The sequence below is a fragment of the Saccopteryx leptura genome, chromosome 2, assembly GCF_036850995.1.
Source record: "Saccopteryx leptura isolate mSacLep1 chromosome 2, mSacLep1_pri_phased_curated, whole genome shotgun sequence".
Taxonomy (NCBI): domain Eukaryota; kingdom Metazoa; phylum Chordata; class Mammalia; order Chiroptera; family Emballonuridae; genus Saccopteryx; species Saccopteryx leptura.
In genome coordinates this window covers 295,620,836-295,633,688 of record NC_089504.1, presented here as the reverse complement: position 1 = coordinate 295,633,688, position 12,853 = coordinate 295,620,836, and the positions used below count along the sequence as shown (strand labels likewise).

General features: G+C 41.0%; 1 protein-coding gene across 2 annotated transcripts in view; it reads right to left on the bottom strand.

Annotated features, from left to right (window-relative positions):
* MET (MET proto-oncogene, receptor tyrosine kinase) overlaps nt 1-11,728 on the bottom strand; it is a 132,885-nt gene extending 121,157 nt beyond the window's left edge. Inside the window, exon 1 of one of the 2 annotated variants that reach the window (XM_066362535.1) lies at nt 11,228-11,728. The gene's annotated coding sequence lies outside the window, so the exon portion shown is untranslated. The remainder of the gene's footprint in view (nt 1-11,227) is intronic. The other variant, XM_066362534.1, reaches the window with a different exon arrangement.
* Between the last annotated feature and the right edge of the window lie 1,125 nt (nt 11,729-12,853).

Sequence of the window (12,853 nt, the reverse complement as noted above, 5' to 3'; positions counted from 1 at the left end):
TTAAAACTCATTCTAATACCTTTTCTCACTGAGTACCTAACCAGTCCTCAAGGCAGATTTGAGAATTAAATGGTTCTGTAATCATGACCTCTGTAGTGAATTCATTGTACTGTTTATATAATTCAAGAGATTTATAATCCTTTATTAAGAAATGTCAGCATTTGATTGTTTTTATTTCAAAACCAGTTTTATTGAAATCTGCAAGGAATAACTTCAGGGAAAAGAAAAACATACCGAAACAGATACCCTGCTCTCTTTCCAGTAAAAACAACAGTCTAAAGATGATAAACAAAAGAATCAGATATATTGATCATCTAGCTCTGAAAATTAAAACCCTTTTAGGAATTGTGAGGGAGTCTTGATCCTAAATACCAATGTAATTGTTCACTCAGACTCTTTAATAACACTTGGAAAGTAATTAATCAACTTATGACACAGATTCAAGGGCTGTCACCTTGTTGTTAATGAAACTGTCTGGGGTTTTATCTGCATTTTTCTGGTGAATAAAATAACAGGATTTTTTGTAAGCTCTTTGAAAAGCCAGATAATGTTGAAAATCATTGGACCTGATGGACAAAGTTACTGAACAAGTGTGCTACTGAGACTGAAATAGAATTTAGAAGGATCTTAATTCTGATGTGACAGAAAGGGAATTTTTGAAAAGTCCAAAATGCATAGTCATTTCTGTTAGGAAGAAGCTTTTTTATGTCAACAAACTTTGTTTTGGCTGCTTTTTTATGATAATTCATTAGAACTTAAGATATTTGTTGTCCTATTTTACACTCAATTGAAAAAACAGCATCAGTAGGGACCATCTGCCCCAACATGAGACCACAGTCAGGTACTCCCAGAGAGCAGACGGACAGGAAGGGAAGGCCCGCCCTAATATGAGCTTTCCTCCAATGCTCAGACCGCTGAGTTCATGTTGGGAACATGGTGAATATGATTCTTACACACACTCCAGCATGAACTCTGCACATTCGAGGCCCAGAGAAATGGCCTCGAGATAATACCACAGGAAAGCTGACACACATTCACAGCAGGTGATGTCCCAGCGGAAAGTAACTGGATACAGTTTTTAGGGACCTATCTTTCAGTCCCAACAGTCATAGATGCATTATAATCACTGATACGCTAGAAAAGTTTAGTCATGAAGATGGTGCAAAGTTTGTTCGCTCTTTCTTTTAATACTGCAGTTTCCTTTGAGAACATGGAATGTCATTTAGAGTGTTTATGAGGAGCTAACAGAGGGCTGAGGACATACCTCCGACACTCCAAATAACAGTCTTCCTGCTTCTGCTGCATAATCCTGCAATTCTCACTGGTAGCTAAGGGTAGGGTGAACTAAGGGGCCTAATTTAGGACTGGACAGATGAGAGTCTAGCTTCTCTAGAATCAAACCACCAGTGACAGAGTAGGAGGAAGGTTAGACTTTGCTCATCGTGTGCCCAACATTTTCCTGTGAGCTTCCCTGGATTCCCAACTTAGTTTGTACCAGTTATTTTCCTACTAGTAAGACAGCAGCCTGATTCCTAATGGGACTGTTTAGTCATGACTTGCCATGTGCCAAGCCCATGGCCCTAGAGCCTATCCCCCCACCTATCCCTCCCTTAACCCAAGGGATTCAACACCTCATTGAAACCTCCAGGTAGTCTTCTTCATTATTTATTTTCAGTATCTGTGGCATGAGAATTATCATAAGAATTTTCTTAAATTGAAATTTGTCCGAATGTATAAATATAGAGGCATTTGACTGCTCATTTATCAAATTGTGAGACCTTTTAGTTGAAGTTAAAAAACCATCTAGGCCCTGGCTGGTTGGCTCAGCGGTAGAGCATTGGCCTGGCGTGTGGATGTCCCAGGCTTGATTCCAAGTCAAGGCACACAGGAGAAGTGCCCATCTGCTTCTCCCCTCTCTTATCTTCTCTTTCTCTCTCTGTTCTCATCCCCTCCTGCAGCTATGACTCGATTGGCAAGAGCTGGCCCCGGCTACTGAGGATGGCTCCGTGGCCTCTCTGCCTTAGGCGCGCTAAAAATGGCTCTGGTAGCAATGGAACATTGTCCCCTAGTGGGCTTGCCTGGTGGATCCCAGTCAGGGCACATGCAAGGAGTCTGTCTCTCTGCTTTCCCTCTTCTCAGTGAATAAAATAAATGAATAAATAAATAAATAAGTAAATAATCATCTTAAAATGTGTTAGCATAACATTAATATATATAGTTATACTGATTCTCTGATTAACCATCCATTGAAATAAACACTAAACATGTCAAAATTATATAAATAAATTACTCCTTCTACAGTGCTATCTATAATTAAATTTTAAAACAAGCTTTAATGATGATGTATGTATTCGGCAAAGCTTCAGTTTCATCTACGAGAATCTCCATTTCAAGACCATAATAATGCAATTTTTCTTTATCTCCCCACCAAGATACAAGAAATTGACAAATTCTGGCACCCTCCCCCCAGTATTACACAGACACAAGAAAAGCTAATATACTTTTGATCAGGGAAAGTTTTTATCAGGGAAGTTTTCTGGGGACCAAATGTGATGAGTAGTTAGGAATTCACAACATAATAAATGATCTCAGTGTCCATGTTTCAGTACTATGCCTTCTAAATTCGACTTTCTTTCCTTTAGACAGAAGTAGTTGCTGATTCCGTAGCTTTCAACTGCACTTAAGTTACCTATTTGGGCCGAGTCCATATGGGAAGTCTAGTTACCAGAAAGCATAGACTCACAAACAGGAAGTATAACTAGAGTAAGAAGGTGTTTTTCTCCACACAATGGAATTCAAAGATGTGTCATCCATGTAATGTGATGCAAACTCCAACACCACTACTGCTAAGTATTCCTTATGAAAACTTATGATTACAGCATTACGTTTTCTAAGCCTGTTGAAACTTGCTGCTCTTGCTTATAGATACAAATGACCTGTTCTTTTCTGTGCATAGATTTCAATCAGTAAGGGTGTCAAGGTAGGAGGAAGGATAGCAGGAATGATAAAAGGGGGAAAAATCAATTTTCAGAAAGCATATGGTAACAACTGAATGCTTAATCAAATTAGCCTACAAATTCCTTTCTATTTTCAGCAGTCTTTGCAAGGCTGTTGCTTGATGGTACAGAGTGAATTTCAATAAATGTCATATATTTAGTTAGATGGCTTATTTAAAAAAATTGTTGAACTAGGTCACTGACTCAGAATAGATTTCATTCCAAGATATGACAGATGGATATTGATATTGAGAGAAAGATTGACATTAGCTAGAAGGTTCTGGGCAGAAGAAAATATCATTCATTTAACATTCGACAGCATATTTACTGAGTACCTATTGTGTGTCGGGATAAACTGGTAATAAATACTTAGTTTATTTTGTATTACAATAGAAGGAGGAGTTGTGCCAAAATAATGTTCTTGGGGTTAGTAAGGATTATAACAGAATAGCACTTGTCTTCAAAAATATGATACTTACAGTTTTCACATTGCATCAGACAAATGCATTAGTACTCATTCAAATGTCCATTCTGTCATGGTTGCAGGATTTTAGATTTCAGATTTTTTGAAGATGCTGTTTATTGACCCTTAGTAAAAACCAACTTCCTATTTTTCTGGAACAAAAGGGGCCTTACATGGTTTCAAAGATTTGTTAGACATCAAAGAGCTTAGAGAGACATAGAGTTTATGGGTAATGATTTAGGATTTAGTAAATCAAAAACACATGGATTAAATTTCTTTTAAAAGACCCCTAGGTTTAATCTTTAAGAATGAAAACGTTGGTTTAAACACGTTAGTCTCAAGCAAAGCCAAGATTTATTTTTAAAGATAGTTAAGAGCTGTCTGATGGACCCAAAACTTGGCTGTGTTTTTCTTTCACACATGACTAGGCCTCAAAAGGAGACAACCTGCCTTCTGCTAAGCAAAGCTACTCCACAGCTCTCTTTCCGACTTGTGAAACGACACGATTCCAAGGTCTCCAGCTTTGAATGCTCTTTTTGATATTAAATAAAATATTGAAACCACAACCATTCCATGGTCTTATCGATAACTAGAGAGTACTTTTCAATTCCTCGGAATGATTTATTTATTTATTTATTTATTTATTTATTTATTTATTTATTTTATATACAACTTTAATATTGGATCTGAGATTCTAGGTGCTATCTCAGATTTCCAACTATAGGGAATACAGGTAATTTCAAAATAGGAAAAGCCCACTGATCTTAGTATGGGCATTGTTTCATGATATATTAGTATGTTTGCATTTAAAAATATAGAAAGAAATATAGTACACAATCTTCCATTCTCAATAGTTTTTAGGACTAAAGGAAACGTATCAGTACACACCTGTGAGCTCTTATTCTTTAGAAAAAATAGATTGGAACTCTAATCTGAAGAAGGATTTTGAAGGACACTCAAATCAACACACATGTGTGTTTTGAATTTCAATGGTAGAGAAATAAGCTGGTGAAGTTCAGGCAGGACTAAAAAAACCAAAAAAACAAAGAAAGTGCCAATATTCCAAAGAGAGTTTATTCTAAATGAGAACGTGGAAATGAAATATGAAATGTACATATAAAGTTATAATGAATTTAGGTTTCAGAAAATAATTACTTTAGTGTAAGAATGAAATAGCTAGATTATCCTTTAATTTAGAAATATATAGCTTGATAAAAAGTGTGTGGGCTGATGAGTTTAGAAAAATAAGTATGTGTGAACATATGAATTATTAAATATTGTTTTCTTTTTTAAGTTGCTAAACTAATATTTCAGAGAGGAAAAAACCAGAGAACTCTAGAAGTTAAAATACTCTGTGGAACTGGTTCTGGGGCTCTTGGCCAAGTACAGTGCCGAAGGTCACACAGGGATCACTCGGCAGGTGCAGCCGAGGCCAAGACTGCAAACAGGACCCCAGGAGCCGAAGCGGGCCCACAGACACTGTGTCTCTCTAGCTGCAGCTTTAAATGTGCTGAGTCAACACTTTCATATGGAGAGATTTCTAGTGTCTCCTGGAAATTTGAAGGACAGCACCACATGAGTGCATGCTGCACACTGTGCCTCCTGGCAACTCTGAGAGTGCCAAGCAGTGGCTGTGCCTCTCAGATAGGGCTTTTCTCAGCAGACTGTCAGTCCTGAGTGAAAGGGAGAGTTCTACTCATTTAGGTTAGCTGTTTGCAACACTTGATACAGGAAATAGAGCAGAACAAAGGAAAGAAGGATGATGGTTTAACACTGCAAAGGGGTAAAAAAAGGTGGGAGAGAAAAGGAAAGAAAGAAGTGCACAGCAGATATAAGTTGTATACGATCACAAACTGCCTCCCCCTGCTGTCTCCAGGTTTTACTATGGAAGGATTCGTGACAACAGCAGGGTATCACTCTCAACAGATCCCTTTTCAGGCTCACAGTGCAGAAAATAAGAGAGAAAACTGTCCAAATGGAGCAATATCCCTGATCAAGGATGGAGCATAGGGATAGCATCAAGAGAATAGAAGAGAGTATCATGGGTTCTCCTTTTCCATATGCCATAATGCAGGGGATGTGAGTGACAACCTGAGACTGCATGAACTCTGGCAGGCATGGTCCTGCCCTTACCATACAAAACCAGACAGAGGCTCCATGCACCTGTGCAGGCTGAGGACTCACAATTCCAGAGAAAACCAGATGACAGCAGCACCCCCGAGGAGTGTGAAGTAGAAGCCCTGCTCCATATACCCACAAGGGGCGTGTTCTCATCTCCTTGGGGTTCTAGCTCAAAGGCCATCTTTGGGGTGAGCCCTTCTCTGACCCTACTACTGAATTTTTCAATCACCATCCCATCTCCTCTTATCCCAGACAGTACCTACTCCCCTTCACCACTTTAGGCTTCCTTATAGTTCTTATCCCCACCTCATTTACAACACATTTTATGTATGTGTTTTGTTTATTATTTGCCTCCCTAAATATAGAACAGAGCACCAGGAGGTCAGTGACCTCTGCCTATTTTATTCTCTGCTGCATTGCCAGGATCTAGAGTTATGCCTAGCAGGTGCATAACGAATTACCCCAAACAACTCCATCCTCAATCCCACTTCTGGAGTACAGGAACTCCAGAGCTTTCACTAGAACCTGAGATTCTCTAACCATATTTCATAGTAATTCTTTGTTATATTTGGAAAAATGCATTCTCAAATCCTATGGACTATTATATAATCTACATAGGGATCATAAACTCATACAATTTCTGTGGGCCCTATAGCTCTTACAGAAATTGAAAATAACAGGGGTATCCTCTATAAACATACTTGCTGAAATTCACACAAACACAGAAGAAACAGGTATATGTGGTTATGTGATTAGCCAGTGAACTGGTTCTTCTTCTTCTTTTTTTTTTTTTTTTTTTTTTTAATTTTTAAGACAGAGACAGAGAGAGAACCAAAGAGAGGGACAGATAGGGACAGACAGACAGGAAAGGAGAGAGATGAGAAGCATCAATTCTTCATTGTGGCACCTTAGTTGTTCACTGATTGCTTTCTCATATGTGCCTTGATGGGGGGCTACAGCAGAGTGAGTGACCCCTTGCTCAAGCCAGCGACCTTGGGCTTCAAGTCAGTGACCTTTGGGCTCAAGCTAGTGACCATGGGGTCATGTTTATGATCTCATGCTCAAGCCAGCAACCCAGTGCTCAAGCTGGTGAGCCTGCACTCTAGCCAGATGATCCCATTGCTCAAGCCAGCAACCTCGGGGTTTTGAACTTGGGTCCTCTGCATCCCAGTCTGACACTCTATTCACTGCACCACTGCCTGGTCAGGCTTCTTCTTCTTCTTCTTTTAATTGTACTGTGTTCCACTTTCTGCTACAAATGCTACATGTATCTCTCTCTCAATTGCATTTTACGGCTTATAAAAATACTTCTTCATTTTGTCCCTTAAAAAGCAAAGTTGTCAGATTTTCTGAATGTTTTTATTGGGACAAATCCCAAGGGGAATATGCTAACTGTTAAACACAGCTGAAGAGAGATCTGAGAATGGGCTTTCAGATAGAAGGGTAGATTACAAAATTATTCACAACTCTTAATCTGATAATAGAAGAATGCCTCACACATATGGAAGAAGATTTTCCTGGTATGCTTGTCCACAAAAACAGAAAGCAAGAAAAAGAACTGGGGGGGAAACAAGGCGAGAAAAACCCTAGGGACTGGAAATACATATTCATCATTTATCACTGACTTAAGGATCCCAACATATTTCTCAGTGGAAATGCTTCAAATAGTCAACCTTCACTGATGACTGGGCAGAGGCTGTCTGGTGCTATTGAGCCAGCATGGGAGCTAGGCTCTTGCACACAGTTTTATTGTCTATAACGAGGGGCTAAGATAGTGCCTATACAGTGGACCCTCGTCTATTGCGGGGGTTAGGTTCCAGAATCCCCTGCGGATAGGCGACAATCTGTGAAGTAGCAACCTTATATTTATTTTATGATTTATTTATATTTTAAGGCTTTATAAACCCTCCCACACTCTTATAAACCTTTCCCACACTTATTTTGCTTATTTTACCGCATAACTAATTAAAATAATATATTAAAATACCTAAATACCACAAAATCCCGCGATATAGCAAAAAATCTGCGACACAAATTTAGATATATACAGTTTAAAAATCCATGATACAGTGAGACCGTGAAAAGTGAACAGTGATATGGCGAGGGATGACCGTAATGTAAGATTGTCATAGAATCAGAAAGATGATATACTCAGACGCAGCTTGGAAATTCAAAGGGTCTTTAAGTTCTAACCTTTCGATTGAAAAATAAAATTCTTCCCTCATTCACTGTTGGCGGGAATGTATAGTAGTACAACCATTATGGAAGAAAGTATGATGGTTCCTCAAAAAACTGAAAATAGAACTACCTTATGACCCAGCAATCCCTCTACTGGGTATATACCCCCAAAACTCAGAAACATTGATATGTAAAGACACATGCAGCCCCATGTTCACTGCAGCATTGTTCACAGTGGCCAAGACATGGAAACAGTCAAAAAGCCCTTCAATAGATGACTGGATAAAGAAGATGTGGCACATATACACTATGGAATACTACTCAGCCATAAGAAATGACGACATCAGATCATTTACAACAAAATGGTGGGATCTTGATAACATTATACGAAGTGAAATAAGTAAATCAGAAAAAACCAAGAACTGCATTATTCCATACGTAGGTGGGACATAAAAACGAGACTAAGAGACATGGACAAGAGTGTGGTGGTTGGGGGGGCAGAGAGGGAGGGAGAGGGGAAGGGGGAGGGGGAGGGCCACAAACAAAACTAGATAGAAGGTGATGGAGGACAATCTGACTTTGGGTGATGAGTATGCAACATAATTGAATGACAAGATAACCTGGACATGTTTTTTTTTAACATATGTACCCTGATTTATTGATGTCACCCCATTAAAATTAATAAAAATTTAAAAAAAGAAAAATAAAATTCTTTAATAGCAAATGAGATGATTTCTAACAACGTCATTCTCATGTGCTATCCCCTTTTCATGGCTCTTGTTTCCATTTTTACATACGTGTTCTTTATCTGTATAGCTAGCCTGTAAACTCTTCCAGGGCAGAGATTTCATTTCTTCCTTTTTAAAAAAGGTTCCCCTAGTATCAAGCATATATAATTTGCTCCCCAAACAGTTCTTAGCTATTTTTGGTGACGGGAATGTGGGCCTGTCAGCAACTCAGTGTCTGCTAAATCAAAGTGATGCTGAATTGACATTAGTCAGTATATCCATCATTCGTTACTAAGAGGTGACTATTTATTTTGCACCATGCAAAGCCCATGAAGAAATCCCATCCTGAGGGCTCAAAGACAACAGTTTCAACAGACACCGGCCAGGTGAACTCGCTGGCACGGGAACTTGTGCCTATTTCCTCCCCTTAAGGCAGCAAAATTAGGCAACTTGGTATCCCATGAACAAACACAGCGGCCCCAGGAAAATATTAGGGATGATGGGGAAAAGAAAACATGGATGGTTCTGGTGGGAAGGATTTAGCCTAATGACAGCGATGAAAAACCTTTGAAAATGGAGCGGAGAAATGGGGGCATGGAAGGGCTTGGCAGCGCCCTGACCAAAACCTACACAGAACAATTTCAATTCTCTGAATGTTCAGGGAGCTCTGTCCTCATCCCACGTGTGTCACCACACACACTGCTGCAGCCACCTAGAGTAAGGGGTGTCCTGAGAGGAGGTTAGCCTATTGAATTATTTGCTTTATTTTGAGATAACCGTATTTGAGAAAAAGTTTATTTGAGGTTATTGTATAATTTGTGAAAGGAACATTAGACTAATACCATTCTGCACTTAAAAAAACAAAACTATCAGTGGAGGAAATTGATCTCTGAAATGTATTTCTTAATCTAATCCTCACCAAAACAAATTTAAAAGATTTAAGATTATAGTGGGACATGTGCTTACATAGCCTTAAAATAAATTTGCAAGATGGATATTTTCCCTGCTTAGAAAGTTATCATTTTTCTTTTATTGTAGGTTTGAAAGTCATGAAAATACTAGTTACGAGCTTTCTTATTGACTGGCTGTGGCTAATCTCGTACCTCTCATCATTCAGATAAACTTCACCCACTGATTCTGAAGGCATGTGTGCACATCTAATGTAAACCCCTATTTGTGATGTATTAAGAACAAAGCAATCTTTGAAAAAGCAGTAGTCAGCAGGCCATCTTCTATATGCCATAACGTCTATTAGGTTAAAATCAAGATCTATTTAGATTAATAACTACAGACTTTGTAGGCACTGTTAAGTGTGAAACCTGAAAAGAATCTTAAAAACAACAGTATATTTACTAGGCAAGCAGACACGTTGCTGGTAATACAAAAATTTCTTAAGAGTGATGTAAATTTTACCTGTGTTATTCAGCAGTTCAAAAGGAATGAACACTGAATGCACCACAGACTTACAGTCTGTGATTGGAACCAAAGTACCTCACTCCTGTTCCATTATGGAAGTTCACATGTTAAACAAAGCACAATACACTTAGAGCTAGAAAGGAAAGCTATGTACCTGTAAATAATCCAAGCAACACTTACAGTTTACATAAAAGTACAATTTATGTCCTGGTAGCAGACATAATGTACAGTACATTCAGATCATCTTCACACAGAAAAAAATCATTAATCAGCTATAATAGCTTAGCTGTAAAGGAAAGCAATGTTTTCCTGAATCCATTTGCATGGCAATGTGCATGCGTCTGGCTGATGGAATGACAGAATAAACCTCCACCCAACTCTAAAAATGGGAACAGTTTTCTTAAAATTTAGGAGAGGGTCCATTTCAATGTTAGTTTTTACAATCCTCTCATATTCAACGGCCACTTTAACTTGGCAATTAAAGTATCCTGATTATTTTGCCTAAAAGTGTTGATAATATTTCATTCTACCCTAAGGCTCCTTTGAACACAGAACTGTAATAAGGTAAAATTCATTGGGCGATTACCACTGGAACCTTGTCCAACCGCCAAATTTGTAAACGGCTCTTTTGAAATATGAAAGGTATGAAATGGGAAACCGTACTTGGTTGTAAATTTTGCATTGGCAATAGTCAGTAAAAATACTTTCGTTTGTGCTTTAATTATTGGGTCAAGATCAGTACTGGCCAGACTATCCGACCTCTGGTTATAATCTGTTTCACCTAATAAGATAGATGTTCCCTACAGAGGCATATCAAGAGCTAAGGTACAATTGAAAATGATGGATCACAAATCTTGTGTAGTTGCCAGAAATGAAGAATCCAGCCCTTTACAGAAACATCTGTCGCTTGTAAGCACCCCTCCATAATACTGATAAAGCAGGGTTGGGAACAAGGAAACCTCTGGGTTCAAACCTTGTCAGCTGCATCACCATGGGACAGGGTGACCGGATCCCTTTTGTAAGGGCTGAGTCAGATCACAGCCTTGAAACTTGTCTGACCATAAACCGACATACATCACTCCCTACCCCAGTGGCTCTCTCCGGAGTCATACAGGTGGCAGTCAGAAGCGAACCCCTAAAATGCAAAGCCCCATTCTAGTTTCAACTTCCCCGCACCAATCTCTTGAGTTTCTGAAGCCCCGAACTCTCGCCTACCTCTCTGGTCTTGCCCTCTGGAACCGCAGCCAGGTCTCTTTGGGAACAAAGAGACAGAAACGCTGGGGCGAGGGGTGGGTTGCTAGATCTGAGGAGGGTTGTAGTTTTACCTTGCGGTGCCCAGGAGCCAGCCACGGAGGGACCACCCGCGCGCTCCGCGCCTCCCCTTCTTGCAGCAAAGTCAGCTGTCGTCCCACTTTTGGCTCGCGCCCTCCGCTGGGCTCTGCATCTGGTCACAAAGCACTGGGAGAGAGCCTCGGGTCACCTGCGGCCGGGCCCAGCCAGTGGCCGGTCTGCCAGTAGCGGCGCTCCCTCCGCCCCTTGCCACCGCGCGCTGACCGGCCGGTGACTCAGCCGGGTATGGGCGCGCGCAGCCCGGGGCGGCCCAGGCGCGTCCAGCGCGAGGCACGGCCCCGCGACCCGCCCCAGGCGCTCGGCCTCCGCCTGCCCCAGCACGTGTTCGTCTGTCTGGCTGGCTGTCCGCTGTCCGTCAGCCTCGCCCGCGGGTCCAAGGACCGTAGAAGTACTGCCTGGCACCACCCAGAAGGGGAAATCGGTTCCCACTCTTCCTGCCTTCGGCGCCCTGCGAGCCCTGGCCGTGCAGGGTTCGCACTCGTCCCCCCCCCCCCCCTCCCCCGCCCACGATAAGGTGAAACTTTTCAGGTGGAGAACTTTTCTCGCCCTGGCTGCGTGCTATCTCCTCCCCCAGCTGGGGCAATTGGAAATGAGCACAGCGACAGATAAGCGGCACCGAGTCTCCCCCTCCTGGCGCTCGCGCGGAGAGTGTCACCCTGCGCACAGATCGCACCACGCGCACACTCCTCGCTTCTCCGCTTGCCCTCCGCAAGCACAACTCCCCCACCACACACACACACACACACACACACACACACACACACACACACACACACACACACACAAACACACTCACTCCACGCACCCCCACACACATGTGGAGTTGGGGCGGGAGTGCGAAGGCTCTGCCTCTCCCACGCCTCGGTTAGCCGCCAGGCACTGGCAGGGGTAAAGATTTGGGCACCACATAAACAAGGACTTCATTGTCAGAGACAGAGGTAGGAGTGGATGGACGATTGTCCAATGATTTCATAATGCAGGATAATCCCCTACAATAGTCACTCGAGTTTCTGGAAGGAAGAACACAAGGAGTTCAACCCTGAGGAAACCTCCGTTTCTTTAATTTTTTTCCCCCCCATAGCAGGAAACAGGCTGATTAAATACCAGGCAAACATCAATGAACAAGTGAACACAGAACAAACGTTTAATTCTTGAATGGTGAAATCTTATGATTTACAAATAAAAGGCTTTGGGGGTTGTTGAGTTGCATTAGGACTAATTGTGTTAAGATAACTTTGCATATCTCTTATGTGTGAATATAAAAATTGACATTAACTGTCAAAATAAAATAAGCACTTACAGGTAACGGGATCTAAGGCCAGCATCGCCTGTTAGGACAGCATTCTCCTTTCCAGCTCTCCTAAGGGCTTGTTCAAAAATAGCATGTTAGATATTGACATTCATGGGACAGTTTACTATGAAGGTTTGGGAATTATTTACCACAGATTGAAAAATAGAAGGATATGGTAAGAATAATTAGAGTTTTCCTGAGAGCTTATCTGCCAGAGACTTTACCAGGGACTACACAGAACAATTTCAATCCTCAGAATTGATTACTTCATGATTCCTCCATTTTATAGAAAAGGAAAGTCCCCTACATA